At 39.8% G+C, this 23,677-nt stretch overlaps 1 long non-coding RNA gene across 1 annotated transcript; it reads left to right on the top strand.

Moving 5' to 3' along the window:
* The first annotated feature begins 113 nt into the window (after positions 1–113).
* On the top strand, positions 114–3,163 carry LOC129048830 (uncharacterized). Its single transcript, XR_008511513.1, has 3 exons — positions 114–175; positions 791–962; positions 2,979–3,163. It is a non-coding gene; the product is annotated as an uncharacterized LOC129048830 (long non-coding RNA).
* Positions 3,164–23,677: the final 20,514 nt, after the last annotated feature.

Below are 23,677 nucleotides of genomic sequence, written 5' to 3'. Positions count from 1 at the left end.
ACCTCAGTTTCTCAACAGTAGTCCTGAGCCTTCACATTGTCTCACTGTCTTCTCATTTGCCTCTATGTAATAATAGCCATATAACTGTTAAGTCAGAATGACATCAAAACACTGCTTTTTCTGTCCCTGGAGAAGGCCTAACGCTGGAGGTGACATTTGATATGGGACTTGAAAGGTTAGTAAAAATGCTGAGAACTATATATGATTGAGCACTTACTATATGCCAGAAACGGAATGAGCTCGTTTAACCTTCACTGCAACCTGCAAGTTGTATTTGTGCCCCCATTCATAGATGAGGAACTGAAGCCCAGGGAGGTGAAGTAAATTCCTGTGGTCATTCAGCTAGGAAGTAATCAAGCTGGGTTTCACATTCAACCAGCCAGGTTTCAGAATTTAAATTCTAAACACAGAAATAAAAAGGTGAAGGCAAAATTACAAATGCCAAAAAAAAAAAAAAAAGAATGCAAAGATACCACCTTATAAGGTCTTTGTACTGAGCAAAAGTGAGGATTGCAGTGCAGCTCAAATGTAAGCTGTGTTGAGAGAGAAGCTAGAGGTGCGATAAAGAGTTTTGAGGATAATAACTGGGAGAACAATGAGGATTTGGAAATAGGCAGATAACATTAACCTCTGAAAGTTATAATATGAAATAAATATGTGATGGATTAGAGCTGAGATGCAAATTCCATTTAAATAGACTGGCACTTTCCAAGATTAAGACTTTGACTATAACCTAATTAAATATATTAACTTATATTTTTTAAAAGTCAATCCAAATTTTTTTTTTCAGCAATAGAATCACACAGAGAAATGAATCAAAGCCAACAGCTGCATTCTCCATGCACCGCATCCCAGTGAACAGGGTGTGTTTTACTCCAAAACATTCATCAGAACATCAGAAGATGATGAGACGGTTGGTTGTATCATCAAACTAAGAAATTCAGTGGATTGCATTTTTCAGAGTAAATCCTTTTTTTCCCATGAAATTTTATGCATAAATTCAGTATACAATACAGAAGAAAAGACTATTTAGATAAGGAAGGCTTGGAAGATCTAGATTCCAGAGAACTCAGTTTCCCTTTATATCTATAGTAATAATACAATTAATATTTGAACAAGCTACATCTCTCTGTGGCAGTTCTTATTTCATCGAGGAACCTTCTGATTATTAATTTTCTTCTCAAATAGATTCGATTACAGGAAGGCAATGACCTGATCAGAAAACAGATTCTGTTCTTGGTGCCAGGGACGCATCTATGCAAAAACAGCTCATCTAATAGATTTCTCACGTAAATGAATATACTGGAATTCCCATTTGTTTATTGTCCCTTTTGAGTTGACTTGACTCAGTCATAATTGCACTTCTAATCCTTAAAAACATGACCCTCCTCTAGGTCACTCTACACCAGCTCCTCGGAATCTTCTGTAAAACAATGCTTTATGTGCCATGCTAAGAAGCTTAAATTGAATCTGTCGGCAATGGAGAGCCAATATTTATTTTTTTAAGTAAGGGATTTGCATATGTCTATTTTAGTAAATATTTAGAAATGTCAAGTATGGATAGGACAAGGGTGGGGAACATTTCATCTCCTTTTCATCCCATCTAATTTCGTGTGACTAATCACTAGATAGTAATCTTCATGCTAACTTGGTACCCACACAACTCCAAAGGCTGAGGATAGAGTAATGAGCAAAAGAGACAAAGGTGTTTATCCTCCTGGTCCTTACATTCTAGAGTGGGAGATAGACAATGTAAAACAAATAAAAAAAAAAAATCAAACTATCATACAGAGCGTGGGTCAGCCACCTGCAACAAATCTGGCCTGTTACCTGCTTTGGGAAATACAGTTCTATTGCAGGAGAGCACATCCATTTGTTTAAATATTATCCACGGCTGTATTCATGCTGCAATGGCAGAGCTGAATAGTTTTAAGAGAGGCTGTATGGTCTGCAAGCCTCAAATGTTTACTATTTGGTCCTTTTCTGAGAAAGTTTGCTGACCACTGGTAAATAGTATTTCAGTTTGTAGCAAAGACAATAGAATAAAATAAAGCAGACAAAGAAAATAGTGTGGGGAGATACTACTGTAGTATTATATAATATAATAACTATAAGTAATAATATCTGAATGAATAAGTGGAGTGTTCGGAGACAGCCTTACTGAGAAGGTGTTAACTGAGCAAATACCACTTATCTTCCAGATCAATCCAGTTGACATATTTCATGGTTAATCTCTCTGTGGATAATCTCTTCATGCAATGATAAATTGTCTATATTAGTGCTTTTTTATTTTGCACTTGTACAATTGCAATAACACTGTGGCTTAGCTGTTCAATATCTCTGTCTCTCCCTAGTGACCCATTCCACACCATTCATCCAGATGAACCTTTTTGAATTATTTCACTCCCTGCCCAAAAAGCTTCCGCAACTTGGGCCGGGCGCGGTGGCTCACGCCTGTAATCCCAGCACTTTGGGAGGCCGAGACGGGCGGATCACGAGGTCAGGAGATCGAGACCATCCTGGCTAACACGGTGGAGCCTCGTCTCTACTAAAAATACAAAAAAATTAGCCAGGCGTGGTGGCAGGCCCCTGTAGTCCCAGCTACTTGGGAGGCTGAGGCAGGAGAATGGCGTGAACCTGGGAGGCGGAGCTTGCAGTGAGCCGAGATCACACCACTGCACTCCAGCCTGATGACTGGGAGAGACTCCATCTCAAATAAATAAATAAATAAATAAAAATAAAACAAAAACAAACAAAAAAACTTCTGCAACTTTCCATTAACTATAGGGTGACCATCAAACTCCTTAGCCAGGGTTCAACATCTTTCTAAATTTTTTTCCTGGTAAGATTTTCAGGATTATTTATCTTTCTATCCCCTAAACCACAGTTAAACTGTACTCTTGATGGTCTCTGCTATTTTTTGAAGGTTTTCAAGTTGACTTTGATGCCTGGAATGCCCTTTCTTCCCACCCCTGCAGGACACGATGAGAAGTATCCCGCTGAGCAGAGGGCTGAAGGAGAGGAGCAAGGCGTGTAGACACCTGGGCAAGGAAGAGTTCAGGCAGAAACCCAGCGTCAGGAGTGTGCTTGGTGTCTTTGAGCAGCGGGCTGGAGTGCCCCGGTGAAGGGAGATGAGAAGGCAAGGTGAGAAGTAAGGGAAGAGGCAGGGGAAAAATGGTGGGAGTATAGACTTTGACTCAGTGAGAAGGGAGACACGGAAGGTGTTGAGGGCTTCAAATGACTGAGATATGATCAGAATTCCATTTCAGCTTGCTGCAATAGACTGTAAAGGACAGGGACAAAAGGGGGCAGTCAGGAGAACGTTAGAATAATGCAGGTGAATGCTGTTAGCATCGTAGGCCCTGGTGGTAACTGTCGTAGAAAAACTGTTGGATCAGTCTGGATAGCTTTGAAAGTAGAGCCTACAGGAGTTTTTGGTGTGTGGATGTAGTTCACATAGAAAGAGTGGAATTAAGTAGCAGCCCAAAGTTTTGTCCCAAGCAAGCAGAACTATAGAGGTGACATTCACTGAAGGGAGAGATAGTGAAGGAGGAAAGGGAGAGATTATTTTGGAGGGCAAGGCTGGGGGTGGGGAGCATATCAGAAATTTGGTTTCAGACACACCAAGTTAGAAGTGCTGTTTATATCTTTAAGGAAAAATATTTGAGTTGAAATCTGGATATATGAGTACTGAGATCCCAAGAAAAGGTACAGGTCAGAAAAATAAATATGTTCATGCCTACATATTCATGTTTCCATCATGGAGGTGTACAATTATAGTATGTAGGAACAAACTACTTATAATTATCTGTGATTAGACTGTAGTTCAGTTTTACATAACAACAAAAAATTATTCTGTGCACAGTTTTAATATCTATTGTATTTGCCTGGAATGCAACTATTATGTAAATCAAGAAAATATCACCCTTAAGTTTGGTTCAGAAGTTCCAAAAAAAAGTACTATTCACCATTTTGGAAAGCTGTACTGCTGACAGCAGTGTTTCCTGTAGTAATTCAATCACCTACGGCATATCTGAATTCTTTTGTTTTGGGGGCTATTGCTTTTAGACTGCTTCAATATATAGAAGAAAGCAACTCATTTTAAGCCACCCGTGCCATATACCTGAGCATTTACATATTGTAATACTTATTGTTTCAGTATAAAAAATATTTAATTTTTAACTTTATAGTATAGCTAGTACATTATTATACATTAATTTTCTTTTGTTTCTATTTTATGTTATTTTCAAGGCTTTCAGGTATTATAATTTTTCTTTACCACTGCTGTTTTCTGGAAAGTCTTTTCTCTCTGTCTATGCTGACATTATGGTAAAGCCTGTATATGTGCATGGGAATAGATACACTTCAAAATTGTTAAGGGGTCCTACAAAATATCTATAATAAAAAAGAGACATTGGGTTTGACAGAGTTGAAATCTTTGCCTACCCTGAGATCCCAGAGCCACATATTCCAAATCCTCAGCGTACTTCAGGAAAAGCCTCCAGCCCTGCTCCTGGGAAACTCTCAAGGGACAGGGACAGATGATGAATGAGACACACAATTAATGAACCACACAATGGGCATTATCCGAACCATAAGGCTGGCTGGCCTTATGGGTTTCTTTGCTTTTGCTCCATCGATTTCAGCTTTAAGTAAGTTTTAAAATGGCAAAATTTGCATTTCTACTACCTGTCTTCAAAAACATAAATAAAATGAAGTTTGCCTTTATCCTGTTCTCTGAGTTGAGCACAGTTCATTTTTTAGTTCTTTTCTTCAACACCTCACCACATTCTCAAGCCAGCCCTCCTCTGGAATAGCATTGATGGTATTCTTATTTTCCTTTGTCACCAATTATAATTCACCAGCAGATATTACAGGCCTCCTCGTTTGTTTAATCTGGCACTGCTAATTTGATAACATGTTCTCCAGGCTTCACCTCTTCTTACAGTGTCATATTTGGGTATTATATTCCTCCTACTTATGTGCTGAATGTTCTTTCCCTGACAAACAAATTCATAGTGAAAGATTTGAAGTATATTCAGAATGTACTTGCTTAAGCAAGGCTTAGAAAGCTCTCAAATCCTTTTTAGTCATTTGAGGTAACATTGCTCATTTAGAAAACCTGAGGCTCAAGAAAGAGGGTTAATCCAGGGCCAGGAAGATTTGAAAGGAAATGAAACAAGCATATAGACCATTCACACCGAGGCAACAGAAACATGAAGGCTTAACCACCAGGTGGCCGCAGGCACAGGAGAGCATATTCAAAATGAATTGCCATAGAAGACCCAGTCAACTCAGATCTCAGAGCTCAGCATAGACTGTCTACCTATAATCAGTTAAAGGTTTTGAAACATTTATTTTGAGGCTTAAAATATAAATTTAGAAATCTAGCCATCCAATTCACCAGCACAAGAAATCTTTTAGAACTCATAACAACGCATTTTGTGTGTGTGTGTGTGTGTGTGTGTGTGTGTGTGTGTGTGTGTGCCTCTGCATGTTGGTGTTACAGGGATTACAAGAATTGTGCTTTCTATTATGTCAAACTGATAACATATTCTCTTTTTTTTCCTTTTTTTTTTGGGCGGGGGGACGGAGTCTCGCTCTGTCACCTAGGCTGGACGGCAGTGGTGCAATCTCATCTTACTGCAAACTCCGCCTCCCAGATTCAACGGATTATCCTGCCTCAGCCTCCCGAGTAGCTGGGATTACAGTGCATGCCACCACACCCAGCTAATTTTGTATTTTTGGTAGAGATGTGGTTTCACCATGTTGGCCAGGCTGGTCTCAAACTCCTGACCTCAAGTGATCCACTTGCCTCGACCTCCCAAAGTGCTGAGATTACAGGCGTGAGCTACCACTCCGGCCCTGACAACATGTTTTATTATTTTTTTCAAATCAGTGCTTCTGTGCAGGACTTGATAGGCAATTATGTCTTGCATCAGGACCTTTGCATGTGCTATTTCTTCTTTCTGGAAATAAGTGACACTCATTATTAAAATGGCTAATTCCTACTCATTACTCTGGTCTCAGCTAACCATAAATTTCTCAGAAAGACCTTTTCAATATCCCAAATCTAAAACATAGTGCCCATTACATGCTAATTTTTGTTTTCCTTTAGCATTCTTGTAGCAATGTTTGATGCTTTATGTATTCCATCATTTGTTAAATGTCAATTTCTCCCACAAAGCTCTATATTTCATTAGGGGCAGGGACGTTTTCTGCTTAATTTTCCTACCTCCCCATTACCTAGTAATATCTAGAAAAGAGTTATTGTAAATAGATAAATGTAGGATGTCTAGAGAAATTAGAAATGAAAAATTGGAAATACATATAAAGTTATATTTTAGAGATAATTCTTTAAATTCACAAATTTCCTCTTTGTAAATGTCTTCCTGAATACATTCGAGTTTAAATACAATAAAAGAGTGATAATGTGATGTTATAGTTAATTTTTTGTTTCTTTGTTTTACCTCAGCTGTGGACATCAGTTCCTTTGTTTTGTAACCTAGCAGACCAATCGTATTTCTTATTAGCAACTTTCTAAACAGTGATATGCACTTGGGTAGTGTGAGGAGAGAATTAATTACCAAAGTAAAATTATAGAGAAATTTTGATAGATTCCAGCAACTCTTACTCTAGAGAACTAAGCATGAAACATTTAATGAATAAACTTGACTCACATTAAATATCTTAATATTTATACATGTAAGAAACCATCTTTGTCAACAAGGCTTAATTGATATTGAGATAGTTATTTTCCTTGGAATGGCTTTTTAGTTGTTAAGTGAAGAAAACTGTAAGAAAGAAACCATCATCTCCCAAAAACTCATTACTATATGTGGACCTTAACTAACATGGATTCAATTTACATTTCCATTACTTCTTTGCCTGGGACCGCGCATCAACTTTCAGTTCTTCAGTTCTTGAAATGGTGAAACTAGGAGAATGCTGAGTAAATGCAAACATCTACCTTCTCCACTTCATAACACAAGCTGCTCAGACTGCTAGAGAGAAATATCATACATTGGGGTAATTGTCAACACAACACAACTACATCAGCTCGCAGTCCATCTCTTGAGATGCCACCTAATTATCCTCTTCTCTCATCCCTATAGCAGCTTTTCCAAGCCTTCACCACTCTCCCTAATCACACAGTATTGATCAGGGTTATTTGTTGAGGAAAACAGAAAACACTACCTGACTGTAGTAGACAAGTCTTTGTTAAGTCTAGAAATAGTTTATGGAATTGTTAGGAGGGCTGAAGAACAGATTTTAGGCTAAGGTTCTAGAAATAACTCCCAGGGCCACACCATTGACCTAGTCCACCAAAGGAGTCCACAAAACAAAGGAGCTTTGCCTCTTCCAGGCCCAGGGAGCTTTCACATCAGAAATACACAACCTCAGCTGAGCTCAGAACTGTGCTGCTGTCTTCTGTGTGGGCAAGACACATTCTTTTTGTTCTGCCTCCTTCTTCTCAGAACTCTGCTCTGAATCAGCTTTTCACAGTATATCAAATTGAAGAAACTAAAATACATGTCTAGTCTTTAACAACAAGGGAAACTGGGAGATATAGCTTTGGGGAGAATTCCACATTGGTAAAACAGGATTTGCACTATGAAAAGCTATCAAAATGTGACAAGGACATTCAATATGCCATCATTACTGACCACTTCACAAATGTCCTCTTAATTGCTGAGAGGAAATCAGACTTCCCAGAGTCCCCTTTCCCATAGCCACTCAGTATCTGCCAATGAGAGATATTCAGGTGGGATTTTCCAGGTGGAGGGGGAGAAAAAGCCATTTTTCTCTAGAGACAACAGTAGCCAGATGTGTAGGTAGATAAAGAATTTGTGGCAGTTTAAGAACCACTCACCTGCTTATGCAGACCAAGATACTTAGTCAGGTCTTTCTAAAGGCTTTTGAGATTTCTCATAGTTTTCATAAGAATCTTTTAGGAATCTCTTGTTTATAATTGAAGGCTGAGATTTTTAATGTTGGCCACTTGACCTTCTTTCTCTCAGCATATGTAATATTTGTGCAAACCACGAGTTCCCTGAAGTAAAATCCCTCATTCTTGCATTTGAATAAAGATGCCTTCTGTTTTCCCGACTAAACTTGATACATTCACATTCCACCATTTTCCCCCATAATTTCAACAATGCACAATAAATAATCTCACTTCCCACTTTTTAGAAAAGAAAACAGAAGTATATGGGGAAAAAATACTGACTTCCTATTCATTATCATATCTGTGTTTCTATGCCATGTTAGTTCTTTTCATTCTGTCTCAAAAGATGAACTGTTTATTTCGTTATTGAAGGTTAATTCTATTATTCTGTAATTTTTCAGTCTCTCTGTCCTCTGTATCTTTATCATTTGTCCTTCTGCTTGGAATGTTCTATGTCTCCTTCTTTAGTGCTTTTTTATCACACAATTTTGTAAAATTATCTCCCATATTAAATCCAAATGAACAGGAAAGACATCTCACTCACCATGATGGTTAAATCATGCTTTGGAAATGGCTCAAAAATATTAGTGTTGTAAAACAAACTAGCTTTACTTCCTCCTCATGTGGGCTATGTGTCTATTGTCAGTGGTCACAGAGCTCTGCTCATTCCGGTCCTTCAGAGACTTAGGAAGACCAAGGCTCCACCATATTAACACAATGCTTCAGGGTTCAGTGCTCAGACAAACAGAATATGGAGAAGTAACATATGTCACTTCATTTTTAAATTTATGACCAAGGAAGTCATATGGCTATGTCTAAATTTAGGGATCAAACAGAGCAATGTAGTTGTGGGCCCAAAATAAATCGGGTTCTCAAAATATTAGTGAGCACTATGAAACTCTACCACAAACACACATGCCCTTGCTCAACAGACATAGGTCTCTCCCACAGTTCAGCCAAACTTCTGCCATTGGTGGTCTGCATTTTACCACCTGCATTTCCTTTTATCCCATTTCCTTTCCAGTAAACTACTGGCTACTTTTTTTCTAGAAACAGAATTGGCAATCATTTCCTTTGAGGATTGTTAAATTATCCAATGATGCTTTTGAGAAACCTGATGCAGTTCTAATTTTTTATTTGTCGTATATGGGTTTTTATTGTCCTGTTCAATGTTTAAGTTATTGTCTTTATTCCTAGTGTTCTAAAATTTTGTGATATGAATTTTTCTTTGTTTCTGATGTGGGTCTTTCTTATTTGCTGTGTGGAGTATTTGCTTCTTCAAGTTGGGTTTTCACAAATTATTTAATAATTTTCTTCTTTCCGTGTTCTCAGTTCTCTGATTTTCTGGAACTCCTATTAGTCTTAGACTGATGCTTTAATACTTTTTTTTCCCTTTTATATCTTCAATTCTCCTTTTCTGAGACAGTTACTTTTATCTTTTAACACTTCTGTGATGATTTAATGTCTTTCATAATATTCTCCACTTCCAAGATTATTTATTCCATTCATGCTCCTTTTAGAGCATTTGTTGTGATTTCATGGATACATGTCTTCTTTTACCTTTCTGAGTAGATCCATGGGTGCATTGATTCTGGTGAAATTTTCTTTTGTTCTTTACACACTCTCTTTCCTCTCATTTTTTTCTTCTATTCATTTCTTTTGATTTTTGACCTTTGTATTAGAAGCTTTCTTTAAAGTATCATTTTAATCTTAGTTGTCAGTTCACTTAAGAGATAAATGTTAAAATGCCTTTAGGAAGCTTTGTGTGCTGAGGCAGCTCTTGATAAGAGGTAGACTTCACTGTGGGGATGTGTGAACAGGAACCTTAGAATTTTGTTAGAAAAGCCCCTTACTCTAAGTAACTATTTGCCTTTTCCCTTCTCATCATCATTTTACCCAGAAAGAAGTACCTAGATACCATGACTTGCTGGTACAACTCTATCTGTCAGTGTTCTGGGAGTCTATTTGAGTTATCTATTGCTGCATAACAAATTAGCCCAAAACAGTGGGTTCAAATAACATTTGTTATCTCACAGTTTCTATGACCAAGAATTTGGATATACCTTAGCTGGGACTTCTGGCTCTGAATCTTTCATAAGTAGGATGAATAATTATCCCAGTTTTCCCAGGACTCCACCAGTTTTAGCCTCACAAGTCCTGGGTCCTGCAAAATCCTTCAGTCTGGGGCAAACCAGGACACACAGTCGCCCTACAAGGCTGCAGTTATCATAGAGCTCTGTTAAGGATCTCTTCCTACCTCACTTATATAGTGGTGGGCAGGATACAGGTCCATGCAGGCAAGTGGACAAATGTCTTCCTTATTTTCTTTCTCTGAGGACTCTTCATAGAGCTCGCTTTGTCAGACCCAGTAAACAAGAAGTCAAAAGAAATACCAGCAAGAGTGCTAGCAAGACAGACATCATAGCCTTGTCAATCATGGGGGTGACGTCCTATCTGTTTACCACATTCCATTAAGGAGAAATAAGTCACCAGGTTCAGGCCACACTCAAGGGTGGGAATTCCAAAAGGATGCAAGCACTTGGAAGTGGGGAATAGTGAGTGCGTGTCAGAAGCTGCCCAGCACAGAGTCCAAGAAGGGAATGGGCTGGACGGGGAGGGGATTTAAGGCAGATGGGGACTGAGTTCACATGATTTCAAAATTGCCCCTCACTATGTGCAGCATCCCCAAAACAACACTCTTTCCAATTCAGCTCCTCCAGAGAGTTAACTACCTGTATTCTATGGAGGTCAGGAAGATGGTGTTATCCTTTGTGTAGGCTGGTAGATGAGAAGTATTTAATAAAATGCATCTTATGAAGATTCTTAACCATTCCTCCTATTCATAGTCCCACCAGAGCCCCTGACCTCTGATGTGCCACATCTTTCAACTCTTGAGCCTTTCCAGTGTTTGGAAACACAAACAGGTCTACTTATTGCCATAACCTAACTACCTTCACCTGTAACCACTGAGCTTTTGGCTTTCCCCTTTAAGCTTAGTCATTTTTCAGTGATAAAACTGTTTTCTGTCTGCCTACATGTAATCCCATTTCTTGCTAACATTTCCTATATTGTTAACTCTTCTAACTTTTTACTTTTTACACTCTTTTAATTTCAGAATAGTGATGTTTCAAAGGGAGGTAGGATAAACAAATGTATTCAATCCACCAGGTTAAATAAGAACCCTATTATTTCCTTAAAATCTATAATCCACTCTCTTCAACTCTCACTGTCATAGTTTTATTTATGCATCTCCAGTGCCTGGTCTAGTCACTAACACAGAGTAGGTACTTTAAAAATTAAATGAAACCAAAGTAATGTGACTCTCTTGGGCATGATGTGACCTAGAATAATTGAGAAGAAATCTTGACATAAAAAGACACAAGCAAGGAAACCAAAATATGTCATCTACTTATTGTTCTCAAGTGTTAAGAAGAAAAATAAACAGAACATGGGGAACCTTGCTTAACACTAGACCCATGAAGCCAGGGATTTTTGTTTTATTCACAGCTGTATCCCCCGTATCCAGTACACTGACTGTCATATAGTAGATGCTGAATGCTGAATAAATGTTTGCTTCCTGCATGGATATAGTAGTGACAGTAAGTATACTGTAAAATCAAAACACTTGGATGTGAGGTGACAACAGCTAGATTACTTCAAGCAAGGTTGACACCCCACTGAGATCCATGTCTTTAGCTCTAAAACTTAGACAATAATGTTTACCCAATAGATATTGCTTTGATATTCTGGGACAATGTATGCCATTGCACCTGGTCAAATTCTCCCATCTAGTATTTTCTTAAAATATATATTTGTTTTTCTATTCCAGTGAACAAAAATCACATTCAGGAAAAAAAGTATTACCATTTCATAGTCTGTTACTAAATAAATCGTCCAGATCCCTCAGATTATGTGTTATTTTAAAGTCAGGTATGGATAGCACTCCTTTTCTTTCTCTAAGGATCGTACATGTATGTGTATAAGGAGAGAGAGTTAGCATTTGGAAGGAGTTTGGTGGTTATCCTGACCTGCCATGTAGTAGTGAGGGAGTCTCTCATGCTGGCTAAGGTACTGTAGAGAAATTTATCCTTTCCCAGTAATAAAATGTGATTGTTTTTCCTGTTATCAGGGCCAACTGTCTCTTCTTACTCATTTAAGAGACTTGATATTCCCTTTACCTAAGACTCTGATGCAAGTCCCCCACTCCCTGCTCTCCCCACTGCTTCCATACTGGCCACTTGCTGACCTTAGCAGTATAAGTCAAAGTTGGAGCTAATAAAAGCTGGCAGATACCTAAACTCTTAATTGAATCTCTAGGTCTTTATTGACTTTTCCCTCCTCATCCCTCCTCCTTTCTTCTTTCTATCCCTCTTATTTTAGAAAGAAGTTTTTCATTACTGAATAGAAAATATTTAGGTGTCTGACATCTCCAGAGTGGTAGTGATTGCACTGTGCATTAACTTGAAAGTTCATCCCCAGCTTAATAGGCCTAAAGAGGAATGGATGCACATTGGCTAACCCAAGAGATGGGATTGCTACCTAAATAACTAATTCATCTTCATAGCAGATGGATGTCAAGGATATTCAAGAGAAGATACACCTAAGGTCATGCCAATTAGTTGTGGAGTGAAGCCTCACTAGAAGTTAATTTAAGATATAAACAGCCTCATTTCCCAAACCTAGGCCCATAATGAACACCTTACATAGCTGAAAGGCTTTGGAAAGATCTTCCAGGGCATGTACTAACTTGGCGATGAATTCTTCATAAAATAATACATCCATTTGGAGGCATTATCAGCACAGAGGGAAATTATGGACTTGGCAATTTCTCCTTAACTGTTTCACAGCTGGTTTTTCTTCTTCACTTGCCTTGTTGGACTCAATGTAATAAGCAGATATTGATTATTCATAATGCTTAAAAAGGAAACTATAGATGATAAGGAACATTAAGAGTTCATTATATATTTGGTCCCAAATTGGGATGGTGCTATACTTTAGAGAAAATTGTGTGTACTACCTCTTCAACAATCTTTTAACATTGAATACCAATATTCAAAGTTCATGTAGATGAAGAACCTGCACAGACAGATTCTCATCTTACATGAAGGAACTGCACAGATCCTTAACCCATACTTTCTAGCTCCTGAAAACTGCTAATTCTACTTTGTCAGATAATCAGTTGCCAATTATTAAAAGTGACTAGTGATATATGTAAGACAGCAGGGTATGTGATTGCCTATTTAAAACTTTCCTTTGCTTTTGTGGCTCAAATAGGCTACTGAGATTGTCTGGTGGTGCCACCCAATAGCTTTACTTACTGTCAACATTGGGTGCATCTCCAGTTTCTCAGCAGCCAAGATTATGCCAGGTGGAGGAGAATTTTCTACACCAGGTTTAACATTTTGAGTGCTCTTGATGTCTTTGGTGTCATCAGAGATCAAATGGGAAAATTTGCTCCATGGAAAAGATAAAAAAATCAGAACAAGCCAGAGGAACTCTTTACAGCCCCAAAGTATGAAAAGTTTTTCAGAAGGCAACCTCAGCAAGAGCCTTTGTTATTTCTACCTTTCATAGATGGATGGCCCCCTGCTGTGTCTGCAGCCCAGCTTGTGCTAAGGTTTTTCCATTTTGCTGAGACCTCTGTTAAGCTAATTTGATATTTTAAAACTCTGTTGCCACCATTCTTATTTAATAAGGAACTAATCAGTTCTGTATTCTGTTGTGCCTTGCTGTTGCTAGCACAGCTAAAACAGGACATTTTGATTAATTTTTGTGTGTGTTGAGCAATATGTTCTGAAAACTTCTAATATATTGACTCTAGAATATTCAAATGCACATTCTGAATCTGATGTTATGATTTGTGGCAGGTGTTCAGTTATGGAGGCAATACACTTCCAGGATGAAAATGTCATCAGTGTATAACATGCATGTACAGACATTTACTAAGCACAGAGCATGGGTATCCAGAGCAAAGGACAGTGAAAACATTTTCCTGAATAAATGTCTCAACATTGAAACATGCTATGGAGTTTTAGGAGATTTTCCCAAGGGAAACAACTGCAAAACGCCTTGATATTCTCCTTGTAGACATAATCATTCCTCATCTTCTCTACAAAACTCTATCACTTTAGAGGCAGCCATCACATTATATTCTCTATATGGATGCCCTATCACAATTTTGTTATATTCTCATTTTTAGAAGGCCCAAAATAACAGGAAAACTGTATACTTGATGAGTGTGGTCATCATTATAATCATATTGAAAGCAATCATTAGTTTTAAGTTTAAGTTTTAGCCATGATTCTCTTAAACATCCAACTGCACTGTTATCTTTAAACACGTTCTAGTTTATGAAAATATAGTACACATTCAAATGTTCTAAACACCTGCACTGCATGGAATAAGGTTAGTGTCAGGCCTCTGAGCCCAAGCTAAGCCATCATATCCCCTGTGACCTGCATGTACACATCCAGATGGCTGGTTCCTGCCTTAACTGATGACATTATCTTGTGAAATTCCTTCTGGCTCATCCTGGCTCAAAAGCTCCCCTACTGAGCACCTTGTGACCCCCACTCCTGCCTGCCAGAGAATCCCCCTTTTTCCTTTACCTACCCAAATCCTATAAGATGGCCCCATCCCTATCTCCCTTTGCTGACTCTCTTTTCAGACTCAGCCCGCCTGCACCCAGGCGAAATAAACAGCTTTATTGCTCACACAAAGCCTGTTTGGTGGTCTATTCACACAGACACAAGTGAAATTTGGTGCCGTGACTTGGATCAGAGGACTTCCCTTAAGAGATCAATCCCCTGTCCTCCTGTTCTTTGCTCCATGAGAAAGATCCACCTAGGACCTCAAGTCCTCAGACCAACCAGCCCAAGAAACATCTCACCAATTTCAAATCCAGTAAGCGGCCTCTTTTTACTCTCTTCTCCAACCTCCCTCACTATCCCTCAACCTCTTTCTCCTTTCAATCTTGGCGCCACACTTCAATCTCTCCTTTCTCTTAATTTCAATTCCTTTCATTTTCTAGTGAGGACTAAGGAGACAGGTTTTATCTGTGAGCCCAAAACTCTGGCAACAGTCACAGACTAAGGAAGGCAGCCTTCCCTTGGTGTTTAATCATTGCGAGGACGCCTCTCTGATTATTCATCCAGGTTTCAGAGGTGTCAGACCACGCAAGGACACCTGCCTTGGTCCTTCACCCTTAGCGGTAAGTCCCACTTTTCTGGAGGAGAGGCAAGAACGCCAACCCCTTCTCTCCGTGTCTCTACCCCTTCTCTGCTTTTCTAGAAGAGAGGCAAGAACCCCTCAACCCCTTCTCCTTCACCGTTAGCGGCAAGTCTCACTTCTAAAAGGCAAGAACCCCCAATCCCTTATTTCCACACCCAACCTCTTATCTCTGTGCCCCGATCCCTTATTTCCATGCCCCAACCTCTTATCTCTGTGCCCCAACCCCTTCTCTGCTTTTCTGGAAGGCAAGAATCCCCCACCCCTTCTCCGTGTCTCTATTCTCTTTTCTCTGGGCTTGCCTCCTTCACTATGGGCAAGCTTCCACCTTCCATTCCTCCTTCTTCTCCCTTAGCCTGTGTTGTTAAGAACTTAAAACCTCTTCAACTCTCACCTGACCTAAAATCTAAGCATCTTATTTTCTTCTGCAATGCCGCTTGACCCCAATACAAACTCGACAGTAGTTCCAAATAGCTGGAAAATGGCACTTTCAATTTTTCCATCCTACAAGATATAATTCTTGTCATAAAATAGGCAAACACTCTGAGGTGCCTGATGTCCAGGCATTCTTTTACACATTGGTCACTCCCTAGTCTGTTCCCAACGCAACTCATCCCAAATCTTCCTTCTTTCCCTCCCACCTGTCCCCTCAGTCCCAACCCCAAGCATCGCTGAGTCTTTCTAATCTTGCTTTTCTACAGACCCATCTGACCTCTACCCTCCTGGCCAGGCGGAGCTAGGACCCAATTCTTCCTCAGCCTCCCCTCCACCCTATAATCCTTTTATCACCTCCCCTTCTCACACCCGGTCTGGCTTACAGTTTCATTCCCTGACTAGCCCTCCTCCACCTGCCCAGCAATTTACTCTTAAAAAGGTGGCTGGAGCTAAAGGCATAGTCAAGGTTAATGCTCCTTTTTCTTTATCCCAAATCAGGTAGCGTTTAGGCTCTTTTTCATCAAATATAAAAATCCAGCCCAGTTCATGGCTCGTTTAGCAGCAACCCTGAGATGCTTTACAGCCCTAGACCCTAAAAGGTCAAAAGGCCGTCTTATTCTCAATATACATTTTATTACCCAATTTGCTCATGCATTAAATAAAACTCCAAAAATTAAATTCCGGCCTTCAAACCCCACAACAGGACTTAATTAACCTTGCCTTCAAGGTGTACAATAATAGAGTAGAGGCAGCCAAGTAGCAACATATTTCTGAGTTGCAATTCCTTGCCTCCACTGTAAGACAAACCCCAGCCACATCTCTAGCACACAAGAACTTCCAAACACCTAAACCGCAGTGGCCAGGCATTCCTCCAGAACCACCTCCCCCAGGAGCTTGCTACAAGTGCCAGAAATATGGCCACCAGGCCAAGGAATGCCCACAGCCCAGGATTCCTCCTAAGCCGTGTCCCATCTGTGCAGGACCCCACTAGAAATCGGACTGTTCAACTCACCTGGCAGCCACTCCCAGAGCCCCTAGAACTCTGGCCCAAGGCTCTCTGACTGACTCCTTCCCAGATCCTCTCGGCTTAGCAGCTGAAGACTGATGCTGCCTGATTGCCTCGGAAGCCCCATAGACCATCACGGACGCCAAGCTTTAGGTAACTCTCACAGTGGAGGGTAAGTCCATCCCCTTCTTAATCAATACGGAGGCTACCCACTCCACATTACCTTCTTTTCAAGGGCCTGTTTCCCTTGCCTCCATAACTGTTGTGGGTATTGACAGCCAGGGTTCTAAACCTCTTAAAACTCCCCAACTCTGGTGCCAAGTTAGACAATACTCTTTTAAGCACTCCTTTTTAGTTATCACCACCTGCCCAGTTCCCTTATTAGGCTGAGACACTTTCACTAAATTATCTGCTTCCCTGACTATTCCTGGACTACAGCTACATCTCATTGCCTCCCTTCCTCCCAATCCAAAGCTTCCTTTGCCTCCTCCTCTTGTGTCCCCCCACCTTAACCCACAAGTATAAGATACCTCTACTCCCTCCTTGGTGACCGATCATGCACCCCTTACCATCTCATTAAAATCTATTCACCCTTACCCCGCTCAATGCCAATATCCCATCCCACAGCATGCTTTGAAAGGATTAAAGCCTGTTATCACTTGCCTGCTACAGCATGGCCTTTGAAAGCCTATAAACTCTCCTTACAATTCCCCCATTTTACCTGTCCTGAAACCAGACAAGCCTTACAAGTTAGTTCAGGATCTGCACCTTATCAACCAAACTGTTTTGCCTATCCACCCCGTGGTGCCAAACCCATATACTCTCCTATCCTCAATACCTCCCTCCACAACCCGTTATTCTGTTCTGGATCTCAAACATGCTTTCTTTACTATTCCTTTGCACCCTTCATCCCAGCCTCTTCTCTCTCACTTGGACTGACCCTGACACCTATCAGGCTCAGCAAATTACCCGAGCTCTACTGCCACAAAACTTCACAGACAGCCTCCATTACTTCAGTCAAGCACACATTTCTTCCTTATCTGTTACCTATCTCAGTATAATTCTCATAAAAACACACGTGCTCTCCCTGCCGATTGTGTCTGACTAATCTCTCAAACCCCAACTCCTTCTACAAAACAACTCCTTTCCTTCCTGGGCATGGTTGGATACTTTCACCTTTGGATACCTGGTTTTGCCATCCTAACAAAACCATTATATAAACTCACAAAAGGAAACCTAGCTGACCCCATAGATCCTAAATACTTTCCCCACTCCTCTTTCCATTCCTTGAAGACAGCTTTAGAGATTGCCCCCACCCCAGCTCTCCCTGACTCATCCCAACCCTTTTCATTACACACAGCCAAAGTGCAGGGCTGTGCTGTCGTAATTCTTACACAAGGACCGGGATCGCATCCTGTAGCCTTTTTGTCCAAACAACTTGACCTTACTGTTTTAGGCTGGCCATCATGTCTCCATGCAGTGGCTGCTGCCGCCCTAATACTTTTAGAGGCCATTAAAAACAAACTATGCTCAACTCACTCTCTACAGCTCTCATAATTTCCAAAATCTGTTTTCTTCCTCACACCTGACGCATATACTGTCTGCTCCCCGGCTCCTTCAGCTGTACTCACTCTTTGTTGAATCTCACAATTACCATTGTTCCTGGCCTGGACTTCAATCCAGCCTCCCACGTTATTCCTGATACCACACCTGACCCTCATGACTGCATCTCTCTGATCCACCTGATGTTCACCCTATTTCCCCACATTTCCTTCTTCCCTGTTTCTCACCCTGATCACACTTGGTTTATTGATGGCAGTTCCACCAAGCCTAATCACCACACACCAGCAAAGGCAGGCTATGCTATAGTACAAGCCACTAGCCCGCCTCTTAGAACCCCTCATTTCCTTTCCATTGTGGAAATCTATCCTCAAGGAAATAACTTCTCAGTGTTCCATCTGCTATTCTACTACTTCTCAGGGATTATTCAGGCCCCCTCCCTTCCCTACACATCAATCTCAGGGATTTGCCCCTGCCCAGGACTGGCAAATTAGCTTTACTCGACATGCCCCGAGTCAGGAAACTAAAATACCCCTTGGTCTAGGTAGACACTTTCACTGGATAGGTAAAGGCCTTTCCCACAGGGTCTAAGAAGGCCACCACAGTCATTTCTTCCCTTCTGTCAGACATAATTCCTCGGTTTGGCCTTCCCACCTCTATACAGTCCGATAGCAGACCAGCCTTTATTAGTCAAATCAGCCAAGCATTTTTCAGGCTCTTAGTATTCAGTGAAACCTTTATATCCCTTACAGTCCTCAGTCTACAGGAAAGGTAGAACAGACTAATGGTCTTTTAAAAACACACCTCACCAAGCTCAGCCACCAACTTCAAAAGGACTGGACAATACTTTTACCACTTTCCCTTCTCAGAATTCAGGCCTGTCCTCGGAATGCTACAAGGTACAGCCCATTTGAGCTCCTGTATAGACGCTCCTTTTTATTAGGCCCCAGTCTCATTCCAGACACCAGACCAGCCTGGACTGTGCCCCAAAAAACTTGTCATCCCTACTATCTTCTGTCTAGTCATACTCCTATTTGCCATTCTCAACTACTCATACATGCCCCGCTCTTGTTTACATTGCCAGTTTACACTGTTTCCCCAAGCCATCACAGCTGATATCTCCTGGTGCTATCCCCAAACCGCCACTCTTAACTCTCAAAGTAAATAAATAATCTTTGCTGGCAAGGCTATGCTGAACCTCCTTAGGCACTCTCTAATTAGATATTCTAGGTCCTCCCAATTCTTAGTCCTTTAATACCTGTTTTTCTCCTTCTCTTATTCCGTTTAGTTTTTCAATTCATACAAAACTGTATCCAGGCCATCACCAGTAATTCTAAATGACAAATGTTTCTTCTAAAAACCCCATAATATCACCCCTTACCACAAAATCTCCCTTCAGCTTAATCTCTCCCACTCTAGGTTCCCACGCCACCCCTAATCCTGCTCGAAGCAGCCATGAGAAACATTGCCTATTATCTCTCCATACCACCCCCAAAAAATTTTCACTGTCCCAACACTTTACCACTATTTCATTTTATTTTTCTTATTAATATAAGAAGACAGGAATGTCAGGCCTCTGAGCCCAAGCTAAGCCATTATATCCCCTGTGACCTGCAGGTACACATCCAGATGGCTGGTTCCTGCCTTAACTGATGACATTCCACCACAAAAGAAGTGTAAATGGCCTGTTCCTGCCTTAACTGATGACATTATCACCTGGCTCATCCTGGCTCTAAAGCTCCCCTACTGAGCACCTTGTAACCCCCACTCCTGCCCGCCAGAGAACAACCTCCCTTTTTCCTTTACCTACCCAAATCCTATAAAACGGCCCCACCCCTATCTCTGTTCGCTGACTCTCTTTTCGGACTCAGCCCGCCTGCACCCAGGTGAAATAAACAGCTATATGCTCACACAAAGCCTGTTTGGTGGTCTCTTCACACAGAATCGAGTGAAAACAACTTAGTAGATTAGATGATATAATAATAATAATGTCTAACATTTATTAAACACTTATACATAGAAGCCTCTCCTGCAATGTTTTGCAATCATGGATTACTTATTGGTTTACTCAAAATATCTTTCCATCTCCCTACTGAGTGACACTGAGTTTACCCTTTATGGAGGTAAAAACACTTGTGATAATACATCGTATTAAATAGAGAAACACAAATCTTTGCTTGAGTCATCCTTGGCTGAAGAAAGGCTATTGTTAGAAACTATCTCACTCTCTCAGCTGCAGTGCACAGGAGACACTGAAATTTGCAAGAGACACATATCAGGTAGTCAGAGAGCTTAGGCCATTGGAGACTTCAGAAGGATAGTCTGAAGCATGTTTCTGCCTTCAAGCAATGAGTTCCTTAGTTTCCATAAATGAGTTATGAGCCACTATAGAATGATGTACACTTCTAGACTGTCACACACACTCATAAGAGCGGGTAAATAAGTCTAAGAAATACTATGTGAAATAAACAGATTTATACTGCAGAATGCCTTATAGCTTTTAAGACACCATAATAAGTCTTCAAAAACTTGATAGACACTTTAGTTTTTGTTTTAAACAAATCTGTCGTCCTCCCTCCCCAGCTCCCTCTCCAAGGCATGACTAATTTTCTTTTGAATCTCACTCTGGGAAATGTTGTTTTAAATGATTAGATTATTATTCAGAATTAGATACAATAAAAAATACAATACAATATAAAAAATACAATATAATACAATATAAAATTTCACAAATACCTGTTAATTTATTTAGGATAATCGCCATCTTGTTAAATATAATACTCAAATAACTTAAAATGAATGGCAGTATAAACAGATTCATCCTAATGACAGAAGGGACTGGATGCAGAAAAGGAATAAAGAGTATTTGGACCTTACCCTTAGGTTGCTCACAGAAATAATATCTAGCCTATTATCTTGGTGGTGGTTATGAAGTCCACATAAGACGGGTTACAAAAAAGAGCAAAATAGTACTCAGTGTGGTAAGAGTGATACCTGGAGTTATAAGACCAGAGCTAAAATGCCAGCATTGCAATGATCAGGCAGGTGCTTCTGGGAAGATAATATTACATATTACACAGTATTGTTTTAAGAACTAAATGAGACAATAGACATGAGAATGTACTTGGTAAACCCTAAAGCACTATTATAAGATTTTCCCAAACTAAAGTTCATGGACATGTCATGAGAAGATTAACTTTTGTTATATTTTGAGTTTTATTTCAATTATAATCTTACAAAACTTACTTTTTACAGAATTTACAGATTTTACTTTTACTCTACAAGACTTATTTTACAGTGATAATTTTTTTTTACCAAAATATATTTTCAAAGTATGAGATCTTGTTTTCTTAATTCCCTGTTTCTCAAACTGAGATCCATGGCTGTCTTTCTGAGGTCTGTGAGAAACAGACTTACTTCAAGTGGTTCTTGGAACCCACAATTTTGAGAATCACTGCTGTGTAATATCTGTATTACCTTATCAACAGAACTTTTAAGGGCAGCTGAAGAGGATGCTTACTAGCAGGGAAAATGGATCAACTTCCTCCACAACTTTAAAATGACTTTACAAAAGCCTCATTTAGAAATTTTATTCCAGGAAGTCAAGCCTGGGTTCACATGTTTGTTAAACATACAACATCAGTAGAGTATCCACTAATCAGAAGGAAGATGTATGTGAGGTCTGTAATTCAACAAGCCATGATGCAATTTAATTTAAAAACAGTCCTGAAGAAAAGTACATGTGATGACTTTATATTATCACCAGTGAGAGAGTTAACATTTTTTCCCCACAAATTTTAAATCAATTGCCACACTGTGGTGATGTCATCTTATGTTGAATGTCTGAGCTTCCTCTATCCTCTAAGCACTGGCAAAGGCCTGTAGTTTGCCTGTCCCCAAATAGGGCTTCATCTTCATGAGGTATGCAGGCAGAATTCCAATTAGGGTGGTCACTAAGATGCTCAGAATCCTTGGCACTGAGACATCAGGGAAGGAAAGCTCTCTCCAGGTGGGCTTCTGTGTTTCCTCAGATCTGCCCCTTCAGGACTCTCTCCAACAGATATATTCCCTACACCACACAGGTTAGTCTTAGTACTAGAAGGGAGACTTCACAGAGGGTTCTTGTCAACACCTTACGCAGGTGTGCGTGCCCTTGAGATCAGCCAGTCACTTGCAGGATCTTTTAGAAGCTTCAAGGATTCTGTCAGTGAAAGAGAATCTCATACATTTAATATTTAAAAGTGAAAGTATCAGGCAACACTCCTGGTCTGAAGCTTTGACTATCTTACAAATGGGTGCCTTAATTCTGATATATATCTTTTTCCCTCTCTTTCTCACTAACAGTACAGCATCCCCCTGAACTTCATAAGAAGTTATGAAAGATTAATAGAGCTAAAGGTTTCTAGTTAATGAGCACTTTATTGTTTGAAAGTAAAATATATGAGGCTCCAAGGGACAGGATGTACTTGGAACAGGTAAAACACTGGAATAAATAAAAATAGTAGCCAGATTCGGCTCCTTGTCTTGTTTTCATACTGATTCTTACTACTTTCTGTCCCAATTTTAATGAGCTTAATGGATTTATTTTTTGTGTGAAGATTAAAGAGCCTTCAGAAGAGGTTAAAAGGTCTTCATAGAGAAGAACAGATGATATTGCAATTAATTTTAGACTCAGTTCATTTTGAAAATGATCAGCTTGAATAAGTATATTATCAGAACCATAAAGGTAATAATTATGACTAAACATTTTTTGAACACTTTCTACATCAGGTTCTGGTCCAAGTGCTTTGAATTTACTCATATAATAAGTGTAATTTGCAGATAAGTTATTTAATTATGGCATCATTAGATAAAAAGTGTCAGATCTGGGGTTTAGACTCTTGAAATTTGGTTTCCATTAGTTATTAGCACCAAGAATCTGCCCGCAGAAAGACAGATTGGATTTTAAAATCAGTGAACTCCAGTGTTTTACTCTAGTATGTAAAAGATTATAGGCCAGAGGAGAACAAGCGTTGTATTGAGAAACTGAGAAAGGGCACATAGATGTGATTTTTAATATTACCAATGACATGACTTTTATACCAATAATATGACTTAGGGAAGTCATTTGACCCTCTGGGCTCCATTTTATTCATTCAAAAAAAAAAAAAAGAGTTGGATTAAATCTGGCATGACAAATACCTGGTAAACAGGCTAATCCCCTAGTCTATCTTCTTGTTATAAATCATTACCCCCTCTTTTCTACTAAGTTTAAACATAGTATTACAACCTTCACAACTCAGCTTTCCAAGTAATCTCTTTTGATTGACTGGAGCTGGTGTGTGAGATAAAACCTAGTTTCATCCCTGGACAATATGACATGTAAGCTGTCTTCCATTTCTAATATTAAATGGTTCTTTGTATTTAATAACATAATTATACAACTGGGGGAGAATCTGAGTGTGCGCTTTAAAAGGAGATGAGCAGAGCAAGCTGCAGATGGATTGGGAGGAGAGGGAACT

The sequence above is a fragment of the Pongo abelii genome, chromosome 9, assembly GCF_028885655.2.
Source record: "Pongo abelii isolate AG06213 chromosome 9, NHGRI_mPonAbe1-v2.0_pri, whole genome shotgun sequence".
NCBI lineage: Eukaryota > Metazoa > Chordata > Mammalia > Primates > Hominidae > Pongo > Pongo abelii.
This window is presented reverse-complemented; position numbering and strand designations above follow the sequence as displayed.